At 62.8% G+C, this 9,647-nt stretch overlaps 3 pseudogenes; all 3 read right to left on the reverse strand.

Annotated features, from left to right (window-relative positions):
* Positions 1-362: 362 nt before the first annotated feature.
* Positions 363-481, reverse strand: LOC142867980 (uncharacterized; annotated as a pseudogene).
* Positions 482-4,294: 3,813 nt separating this feature from the next.
* Positions 4,295-4,413, reverse strand: LOC142867981 (uncharacterized; annotated as a pseudogene).
* A 3,849-nt stretch (positions 4,414-8,262) lies between these two features.
* On the reverse strand, positions 8,263-8,381 carry LOC142867890 (uncharacterized; annotated as a pseudogene).
* Between the last annotated feature and the right edge of the window lie 1,266 nt (positions 8,382-9,647).

The raw sequence follows: 9,647 nt of genomic DNA on the forward strand, positions 1-9,647 counted from the left end.
AAAGATTCCTACGTGTAGCTCATAGAACCCCAAAAGCAACGGGAGGAGTTCTGGTCACATACTCCCTCAAAATGACATCCTGGCCTTCTTCTGGAACTCCCTCCCCTCTCAGACTCTCAAGGTTTCCTCCAGCGTGTCGGCTCCCACAGAGCAGACCTTAGGTCTGAGACCTGACTGTCCAGAAGCCACGCATGCTGCCGCGTGGCGGCGGTGTCACGGCTCGGGACAAGAGGAGGCCCCACGGTGCGGGCTGGGGCGCCAGGCACCGCGGCGGGCGCTGAGGGTGGGGGTCACCCCCACCCCGGGCCGCCCCCGCACTCCCAGAAACGCTACAGAACCAGAGGCAAAAAAAAAAAAGAAGAAGCCTACGGCACCCGGTATTCCCGGGCGGTCTCCCATCCAAGTTCTAACCAGGCCCGACCCTGCTTAGCTTCCGAGACCAGACGGGATCGGGCGCGTTCGGGGTGGTGTGGCCGTGGACGGCGGAGGGCGCCCCTGCCCCGCTCAAGAAGCCGAGCCTCTCTGCGCTTCCCCGCCGCCTCCTCCCGCCCCAGGCCCCGCGCCGGGCCGGGCCTGTTGAGTTCGCCGGCCGGGTCCCGCGGGCTCCGAGGGACGGGGGTGACAGGCGGGGCGGGCAGGGAGCGGCGGGCCGGGGTTGGGGGCTGTCTCTGTATACACACACACTCACACTCACACTCACTCACTCACTCACACTCACACAAGATGCGCCTCCACGGCTGGTCCCGCCAAGGTGGAGCCCTCCCAGCCCCCCTCGTCTCCTCGCCTGGCCTCCTTCACCTACCCGCTGCCCACCCCCAGCGCGTCGCCGCCGCTGACTGCGCACGCGCGCACCGGCACCGGGCGCTCGCCCTTTGACCCCAGCCAGGGGCCGCCCTCCCCCACAACCCCTTTCAGCTGTGCCCCCCGCCCTGTGGGCGGGCTGCCGCCTATTCCCCCGGGCCAGGGCTGGGGCACAGCGCAAGGGGGAGGGGAGCGAGTGTATGGGGCATCTCTCTCTGGGGATGTGTCCCATGGGTGGGGTGGGGTGGGGTGGGGTGGCGTGGTTTGTGGGGCGCTGAAGAAATCAGTCCCCTCCATCTCCTACCTCTGGAAAACGCCCAAGCCCTTGGAGAACTGCCGGCACCGCTACCGTGGGGGCCGGGACCCTCCTCTGTGTCCTCCTGTGGCCCGGTCCAAGGGGCCTGGGCCTGGCCGGGGCTGCATTGGACCCCGACCACCCTGGCGTGTGGACTCGCTAAAAATCGGCGATTAGATATTGGATTCCAGCTTCCTTGAGGTCATTTCACTAATGAGTGCACCGGAAAGAGTTTCCTAATCCATCTGTGAGGGTGGCAACTGAAAGAGAATTTGAAAGCTGACAGAATAGGCGAGGGAAGGCATAGGAGATTTCCACACCCAGCAAGGAAGACTTTCCCGAAATGGAAGAAAGAAAGGAGCAAACAGAGACACCGGTAGCCCGCCCGGAAAAGAGTCTGCCCCTGAGAGAAAGTACCCTGACCAGGTTCACCCGTGGGTGGGTGGCCAGCTAGCGGCATTCAGAAGAGCGAGGCCCGCAGTCTGTGCGGAAGACACCTGCACTCGGGTGTGTGTGGCGGCACGATTCACAAGCAGCTCCAGATGTTAAACCAAGGAGAAGCCAGGGAGTTCCCAACGCCCCAGGTGTCCTCAGCCCACGACTGGCTGCTGTGGGAATGCGAAGCCCGGCTCCTTGTCTCAGAGCGGGACAACCAGGAGGTGTGACGTACACCCCGGGGTTCCCAGGAGGATCAGGCTGAAGCTGGGACTTGGCCTGAAAGTGTCCCCTCGCATGGCCACCCCCTTCCCCTTCCTGCTCCTCTACTCCTGGTGCCCCTCCATCCAGGGGCCAGACCTTAAAGAGTCACCGCAAGAGAATCCTGGTCCCCAAGGAGCCTTCTGGGGGACCGGTACTGAGAGAGGTTGTGGGCATGGCCCGCTGGGGCTCTGCCCGACCCAGGGCTGAGAGATGCAACCTCCCAGCTCTGGGTCCCTGCAGGAAGCGTTGGCAAGCACAGGGCCGGTCCTCCAAAGGCCCAGGTGCAGGGAGCCCAGGCCAAGCAGCCTGTGGAAGAAGCCACTTGCCCTGCCACCCCGGGAACACGACTGCAGGCCCCGGCCCTTCCCACCTCCTCCTCCTCCTCCTCTTCCCCCCCCGCCCCCCCCCGACATGGCACAGGGCTCAGAGACACCTCAGACTCTTGCTACCCAAAGTGCAAAGGGCATCAGTTGCTCCTCTAACCCCCCCCCCGCCCAGCAGACCGCGTTGTCCAGCCAGCCCCCGGGCCTCCCTGGGGTGCCCAGCACAAAAGCGCAGACACCCACCGGACCCTCAATCTCAGTTTTCGGATGTTTTTGCCACTCTAAGGATCCGCAGGCCAGCTGGGCCTTCTGGCAGGACAGAGAGCCCCGGAATCCGACGTGGAGAGCTGGGTATACGTCCCCATGAGGATGCGGTCCCCACCTCCGCGGCTATCCCCTTGCGGGGAGCGGCAGCCGCGGGGCCTCAGAGAAGACACCAGGCTGGGCCCCCACGGCACAGCGGGAGCACGTCCCCCGCAGGCCACTTAGCGACGGCGGCCAGCCGGCGGACGGTTGGGTTGCGCGAGACGCTGCGGCCGCCCTGCTACCGGGTTCCTGGGAGGGCGTCCTGGAACCAGCGTCCACACCAAGCCCTTGGAAGGCCCAGGCGACGGAGGAGCCCCGTCAGCCAGGGGCCGAGGACGGTGACGGCCCGGGCGGGGAGGAGCGTGTCAGGCAGGGGCAGAGGACGGTGACAGGTGATAGGCCGGGCGGGAAGGAGTCAGTCAGGCAGGGGCCGTGGAGGAGACGGGCTGGGCAAGGGTTAGGGTTAGTGTCAGGGCACAAGTCACAATCGCAAAGACCTGGAAGCCACCCGAGTGCCCATCGACCCACGAGTGGGTAAATAAAATGTGGCGCGTGGACACCACGGAGTGCTATTCGGCTATGAGGAGCAGCGGTGAGGGGGCACCTCTCGTGGTTCTCCTGGCCAGAGCTGGAACCCGTTCCAGTAAGCCAAGTATCCCAAGAATGGACACACGAGCACCACGTGCTCGCGCTCACCAGCAAATGGGTACGAACCGATGGACACCTAAGTGGACACAGAGGAATCACCTTCTTCGGGTGGGTGTCGGGCGGGTGGGGGGAGGGGATGGGCATACACATCCATTAGGAATGGGGTGGGTACGCACCGACTGGGGGATGGGCGCACTTGAAGCTCTGACCCGAGGGGGGAGGCTGGGAGAGGGCAACGCACCCGACCTTAACATTGGTGCCCCCACAATATGCTGGAACAACATGAGAGGTAAATGAATAAGAACACGGGGGGGGGAGGGGGGCACGGGCAACACATGTCACCTTAATACTTGGACTCCCATCATCTGCTTGAAAAGAGAGAGAAAAGAAAATGCAATAATAGAGATAAGAGACACTTTTTCAAAATAATGAATCCGGCCGGGCGCTGTGGCTCACGCCTGTAATCCTAGCACTTGGGAGGCCGAGGCGGGCGGATTGCTCAAGGTCAGGAGTTCAAAACCAGCCTGAGCAAGAGCGAGACCCCGTCTCTACTATAAATAGTAAGAAATTAATTGGCCAACTGATATATATATAAAAAATTAGCGGGGCATGGTGGCGCATGCCTGCAGTCCCAGCTACCCGGGAGGCTGAGGCAGAAGGATCACTCGAGCCCAGGAGTTTGAAGTTGCTGTGAGCTAGGCTGACGCCACGGCACTCACTCTAGCCTGGGCAACAAACCGAGACTCTGTCTCAAAAAAAAAAAAAAAAAAAAAAAATGAATCCGAAGAGAAAAGTAAAAGGAGGCCTGTGGAGCAGGTCTGGGTGTGACTCCGGATCCCCGAACATCAGGTGCCACCACCAAAGATTCCTACGTGTAGCTCATAGAACCCCAAAAGCAACGGGAGGAGTTCTGGTCACATACTCCCTCAAAATGACATCCTGGCCTTCTTCTGGAACTCCCTCCCCTCTCAGACTCTCAAGGTTTCCTCCAGCGTGTCGGCTCCCACAGAGCAGACCTTAGGTCTGAGACCTGACTGTCCAGAAGCCACGCATGCTGCCGCGTGGCGGCGGTGTCACGGCTCGGGACAAGAGGAGGCCCCACGGTGCGGGCTGGGGCGCCAGGCACCGCGGCGGGCGCTGAGGGTGGGGGTCACCCCCACCCTGGGCCGCCCCCGCACTCCCAGAAACGCTACAGAACCAGAGGCAAAAAAAAAAAAGAAGAAGCCTACGGCACCCGGTATTCCCGGGCGGTCTCCCATCCAAGTTCTAACCAGGCCCGACCCTGCTTAGCTTCCGAGACCAGACGGGATCGGGCGCGTTCGGGGTGGTGTGGCCGTGGACGGCGGAGGGCGCCCCTGCCCCGCTCAAGAAGCCGAGCCTCTCTGCGCTTCCCCGCCGCCTCCTCCCGCCCCAGGCCCCGCGCCGGGCCGGGCCTGTTGAGTTCGCCGGCCGGGTCCCGCGGGCTCCGAGGGACGGGGGTGACAGGCGGGGCGGGCAGGGAGCGGCGGGCCGGGGTTGGGGGCTGTCTCTGTATACACACACACTCACACTCACACTCACTCACTCACACTCACACTCACACAAGATGCGCCTCCACGGCTGGACCCGCCAAGGTGGAGACCTTCAAGCCCCCCTCCTCTCCTTGCCTGGCCTCCTTCACCTCCCCGCCCCCCACCCCCAGCGCGCCGGGGCCGCTGACTGCGCATGGGCGGGAGGGGCGGGGGGCTCGCCCTTTGACCCCAGCCAGGGGCGGCCCTCCCCCACAACCCCTTTCAGCTGCGCCCCCACCCTGTGGCCCGGCGGCCGCCTATTCCCCGGGGCCAGGGCTGGGGCACAGCGCACGGGGGAGGGGAGCCAGTGTATGGGGCGTCTCTCTCTCTCTCGGGATGTGTCCCATGGGTGGGGTGGGGTGGCGTGGTTTGTGGGGCGCTGAAGAAATCAGTCCCCTCCATCTCCTCCCTCTGGAAAACACCCAAGCCCTTGGAGAACTGCCCGCACCGCTACCGTGGGGGCCGGGACCCTCCTCTGTGTCCTCCTGTGGCCCAGTCCAAGGGGCCTGGGCCTGGCCGGGGCTGCATTGGACCCCAACCACCCTGGCGTGTGGACTCGCTAAAAATCGGCGATTAGATATTGGATTCCAGCGTCATTGAGGTCATTTCACTAATGAGTGCACCGCAAAGAGTTTCCTAATCCATCTGTGAGGGTGGCAACCGAAAGAGAATTTTAGAGCTGACAGAATAGGCGAGGAAAGGCATAGGAGATTTCCACACCCAGTAAGGAAGCCTTTCCCGAAATGGAAGAAAGAAAGGAGCAAACAGAGACACCGGTAGCCCGCCCGGATGAGAGTCTGCCCCCGAGAGAAAGTACCCTGACCAGGTTCACCCGTGGGTGGGTCGCGAGCTAGCGGCATTCAGAAGAGCGAGGCCCGCAGTCTGTGCAGAAGACACCTGCACTCGGGTGTGTGTGGCGGCACAATTCACAAGCAGCTCCAGATGTTAAACCAAGGAGAAGCCAGGGAGTTCCCAACGCCCCAGGTGTCCTCAGCCCACGACTGGCTGCTGTGGGAATGCGAAGCCCGGCTCCTTGTCTCAGAGCGGGGCAACCAGGAGGTGTGATGTCCACCCCGGGGTTCCCAGGAGGATCAGGCTGAAGCTGGGACTTGGCCTCAAAGTGTCCCCTCGCATGGCCACCCCCTTCCCCTTCCTGCTCCTCTACTCCTGGTGCCCCTCCATCCAGGGGCCAGACCTTAAAGAGTCACCCGCAAGAGAATCCTGGTCCCAAAGGAGCCTTCTGGGGGACCCCTGCTGAGAGAGGTTGTGGGCATGGCCCGCTGGGGCTCTGCCCGACCCAGGGCTGAGAGATGCAACCTCCCAGCTCTGGGTCCCTGCAGGAAGTGTTGGCAAGCACAGGGCCAGTCCTCCAAAGGCCCAGGTGCAGGGAGCCCAGGCCAAGCAGCCTGTGGAAGAAGCCACATGCTGTGCCACCCCGGGGAACACGACTGCAGGCCACGGCCCTTCCCACCTCCTCCTCCTCCACCTCCTCCTCCTCCTCCTCCTCCTCCTCCTCCTCCTCCTCCCACCCCGCCCCCGCCCCCGCCCCCACATGGCACAGGGCCCAGAGACACCTCAGACACTTGCTACCCAAAGTGCAAAGGGCATCAGTTGCTCCTCCAAACCCCCCCCCCAGCCCAGCAGACCGCGTTGTCCAGTCAGCCCCCGGGCCTCCCTGGGGTGCCCAGCACAAAAGTGCAGACACCCACCGGACCCTCAATCTCAGTTTTCGGATGTTTTTGCCACTCTAAGGATCCGCAGGCCAGCTGGGCCTTCTGGCAGGACAGAGAGCCCCGGAATCCGACGTGGAGAGCTGGGTATACATCCCCATGAGGAGGCGGTCCCCACCTCCGCGGCTATCCCCTTGCGGGGAGCGGCAGCCGCGGGGCCTCAGAGAAGACACCAGGCTGGGCCCCCACGGCACAGCGGGAGCACGTCCCCCGCAGGCCACTTAGCGACGGCGGCCAGCCGGCGGACGGTTGGGTTGCGCGAGACGCTGCGGCCGCCCTGCTACCGGGTTCCTGGGAGGGCGTCCTGGAACCAGCGTCCACACCAAGCCCTTGGAAGGCCCAGGCGACGGAGGAGCCCCGTCAGGCAGGGGCCGAGGACGGTGACGGCCCGGGCGGGGAGGAGCGTGTCAGGCAGGGGCAGAGGACGGTGACAGGTGATAGGCCGGGCGGGAAGGAGTCAGTCAGGCAGGGGCCGTGGAGGAGACGGGCTGGGTAAGGGTTAGGGTTAGTGTCAGGGCACAAGTCACAATCGCAAAGACCTGGAAGCCACCCGAGTGCCCATCGACCCACGAGTGGGTAAATAAAATGTGGCGCGTGGACACCACGGAGTGCTATTCGGCTATGAGGAGCAGCGGTGAGGGGGCACCTCTCGTGGTTCTCCTGGCCAGAGCTGGAACCCGTTCCAGTAAGCCAAGTATCCCAAGAATGGACACACGAGCACCACGTGCTCGCGCTCACCAGCAAATGGGTACGAACCGATGGACACCTAAGTGGACACAGAGGAATCACCTTCTTCGGGTGGGTGTCGGGCGGGTGGGGGGAGGGGATGGGCATACACATCCATTAGGAATGGGGTGGGTACGCACCGACTGGGGGATGGGCGCACTTGAAGCTCTGACCCGAGGGGGGAGGCTGGGAGAGGGCAACGCACCCGACCTTAACATTGGTGCCCCCACAATATGCTGGAACAACATGAGAGGTAAATGAATAAGAACACGGGGGGGGGAGGGGGGCACGGGCAACACATGTCACCTTAATACTTGGACTCCCATCATCTGCTTGAAAAGAGAGAGAAAAGAAAATGCAATAATAGAGATAAGAGACACTTTTTCAAAATAATGAATCCGGCCGGGCGCTGTGGCTCACGCCTGTAATCCTAGCACTTGGGAGGCCGAGGCGGGCGGATTGCTCAAGGTCAGGAGTTCAAAACCAGCCTGAGCAAGAGCGAGACCCCGTCTCTACTATAAATAGTAAGAAATTAATTGGCCAACTGATATATATATAAAAAATTAGCGGGGCATGGTGGCGCATGCCTGCAGTCCCAGCTACCCGGGAGGCTGAGGCAGAAGGATCACTCGAGCCCAGGAGTTTGAAGTTGCTGTGAGCTAGGCTGACGCCACGGCACTCACTCTAGCCTGGGCAACAAACCGAGACTCTGTCTCAAAAAAAAAAAAAAAAAAAAAATGAATCCGAAGAGAAAAGTAAAAGGAGGCCTGTGGAGCAGGTCTGGGTGTGACTCCGGATCCCCGAACATCAGGTGCCACCACCAAAGATTCCTACGTGTAGCTCATAGAACCCCAAAAGCAACGGGAGGAGTTCTGGTCACATACTCCCTCAAAATGACATCCTGGCCTTCTTCTGGAACTCCCTCCCCTCTCAGACTCTCAAGGTTTCCTCCAGCGTGTCGGCTCCCACAGAGCAGACCTTAGGTCTGAGACCTGACTGTCCAGAAGCCACGCATGCTGCCGCGTGGCGGCGGTGTCACGGCTCGGGACAAGAGGAGGCCCCACGGTGCGGGCTGGGGCGCCAGGCACCGCGGCGGGCGCTGAGGGTGGGGGTCACCCCCACCCCGGGCCGCCCCCGCACTCCCAGAAACGCTACAGAACCAGAGGCAAAAAAAAAAAAGAAGAAGCCTACGGCACCCGGTATTCCCGGGCGGTCTCCCATCCAAGTTCTAACCAGGCCCGACCCTGCTTAGCTTCCGAGACCAGACGGGATCGGGCGCGTTCGGGGTGGTGTGGCCGTGGACGGCGGAGGGCGCCCCTGCCCCGCTCAAGAAGCCGAGCCTCTCTGCGCTTCCCCGCCGCCTCCTCCCGCCCCAGGCCCCGCGCCGGGCCGGGCCTGTTGAGTTCGCCGGCCGGGTCCCGCGGGCTCCGAGGGACGGGGGTGACAGGCGGGGCGGGCAGGGAGCGGCGGGCCGGGGTTGGGGGCTGTCTCTGTATACACACACACTCACACTCACACTCACTCACTCACTCACACTCACACAAGATGCGCCTCCACGGCTGGACCCGCCAAGGTGGAGCCCTCCCAGCCCCCCTCGTCTCCTCGCCTGGCCTCCTTCACCTACCCGCTGCCCACCCCCAGCGCGTCGCCGCCGCTGACTGCGCACGCGCGCACCGGCACCGGGCGCTCGCCCTTTGACCCCAGCCAGGGGCCGCCCTCCCCCACAACCCCTTTCAGCTGTGCCCCCCGCCCTGTGGGCGGGCTGCCGCCTATTCCCCCGGGCCAGGGCTGGGGCACAGCGCAAGGGGGAGGGGAGCGAGTGTATGGGGCATCTCTCTCTGGGGATGTGTCCCATGGGTGGGGTGGGGTGGGGTGGGGTGGCGTGGTTTGTGGGGCGCTGAAGAAATCAGTCCCCTCCATCTCCTACCTCTGGAAAACGCCCAAGCCCTTGGAGAACTGCCGGCACCGCTACCGTGGGGGCCGGGACCCTCCTCTGTGTCCTCCTGTGGCCCGGTCCAAGGGGCCTGGGCCTGGCCGGGGCTGCATTGGACCCCGACCACCCTGGCGTGTGGACTCGCTAAAAATCGGCGATTAGATATTGGATTCCAGCTTCCTTGAGGTCATTTCACTAATGAGTGCACCGGAAAGAGTTTCCTAATCCATCTGTGAGGGTGGCAACTGAAAGAGAATTTGAAAGCTGACAGAATAGGCGAGGGAAGGCATAGGAGATTTCCACACCCAGCAAGGAAGACTTTCCCGAAATGGAAGAAAGAAAGGAGCAAACAGAGACACCGGTAGCCCGCCCGGAAAAGAGTCTGCCCCTGAGAGAAAGTACCCTGACCAGGTTCACCCGTGGGTGGGTGGCCAGCTAGCGGCATTCAGAAGAGCGAGGCCCGCAGTCTGTGCGGAAGACACCTGCACTCGGGTGTGTGTGGCGGCACGATTCACAAGCAGCTCCAGATGTTAAACCAAGGAGAAGCCAGGGAGTTCCCAACGCCCCAGGTGTCCTCAGCCCACGACTGGCTGCTGTGGGAATGCGACGCCCGGCTCCTTGTCTCAGAGCGGGACA

The sequence above is a fragment of the Microcebus murinus genome, unplaced genomic scaffold (assembly GCF_040939455.1).
Source record: "Microcebus murinus isolate Inina unplaced genomic scaffold, M.murinus_Inina_mat1.0 scaf023_hap2_Mmur4.0, whole genome shotgun sequence".
Classification (NCBI taxonomy): Eukaryota; Metazoa; Chordata; class Mammalia; order Primates; family Cheirogaleidae; genus Microcebus; species Microcebus murinus.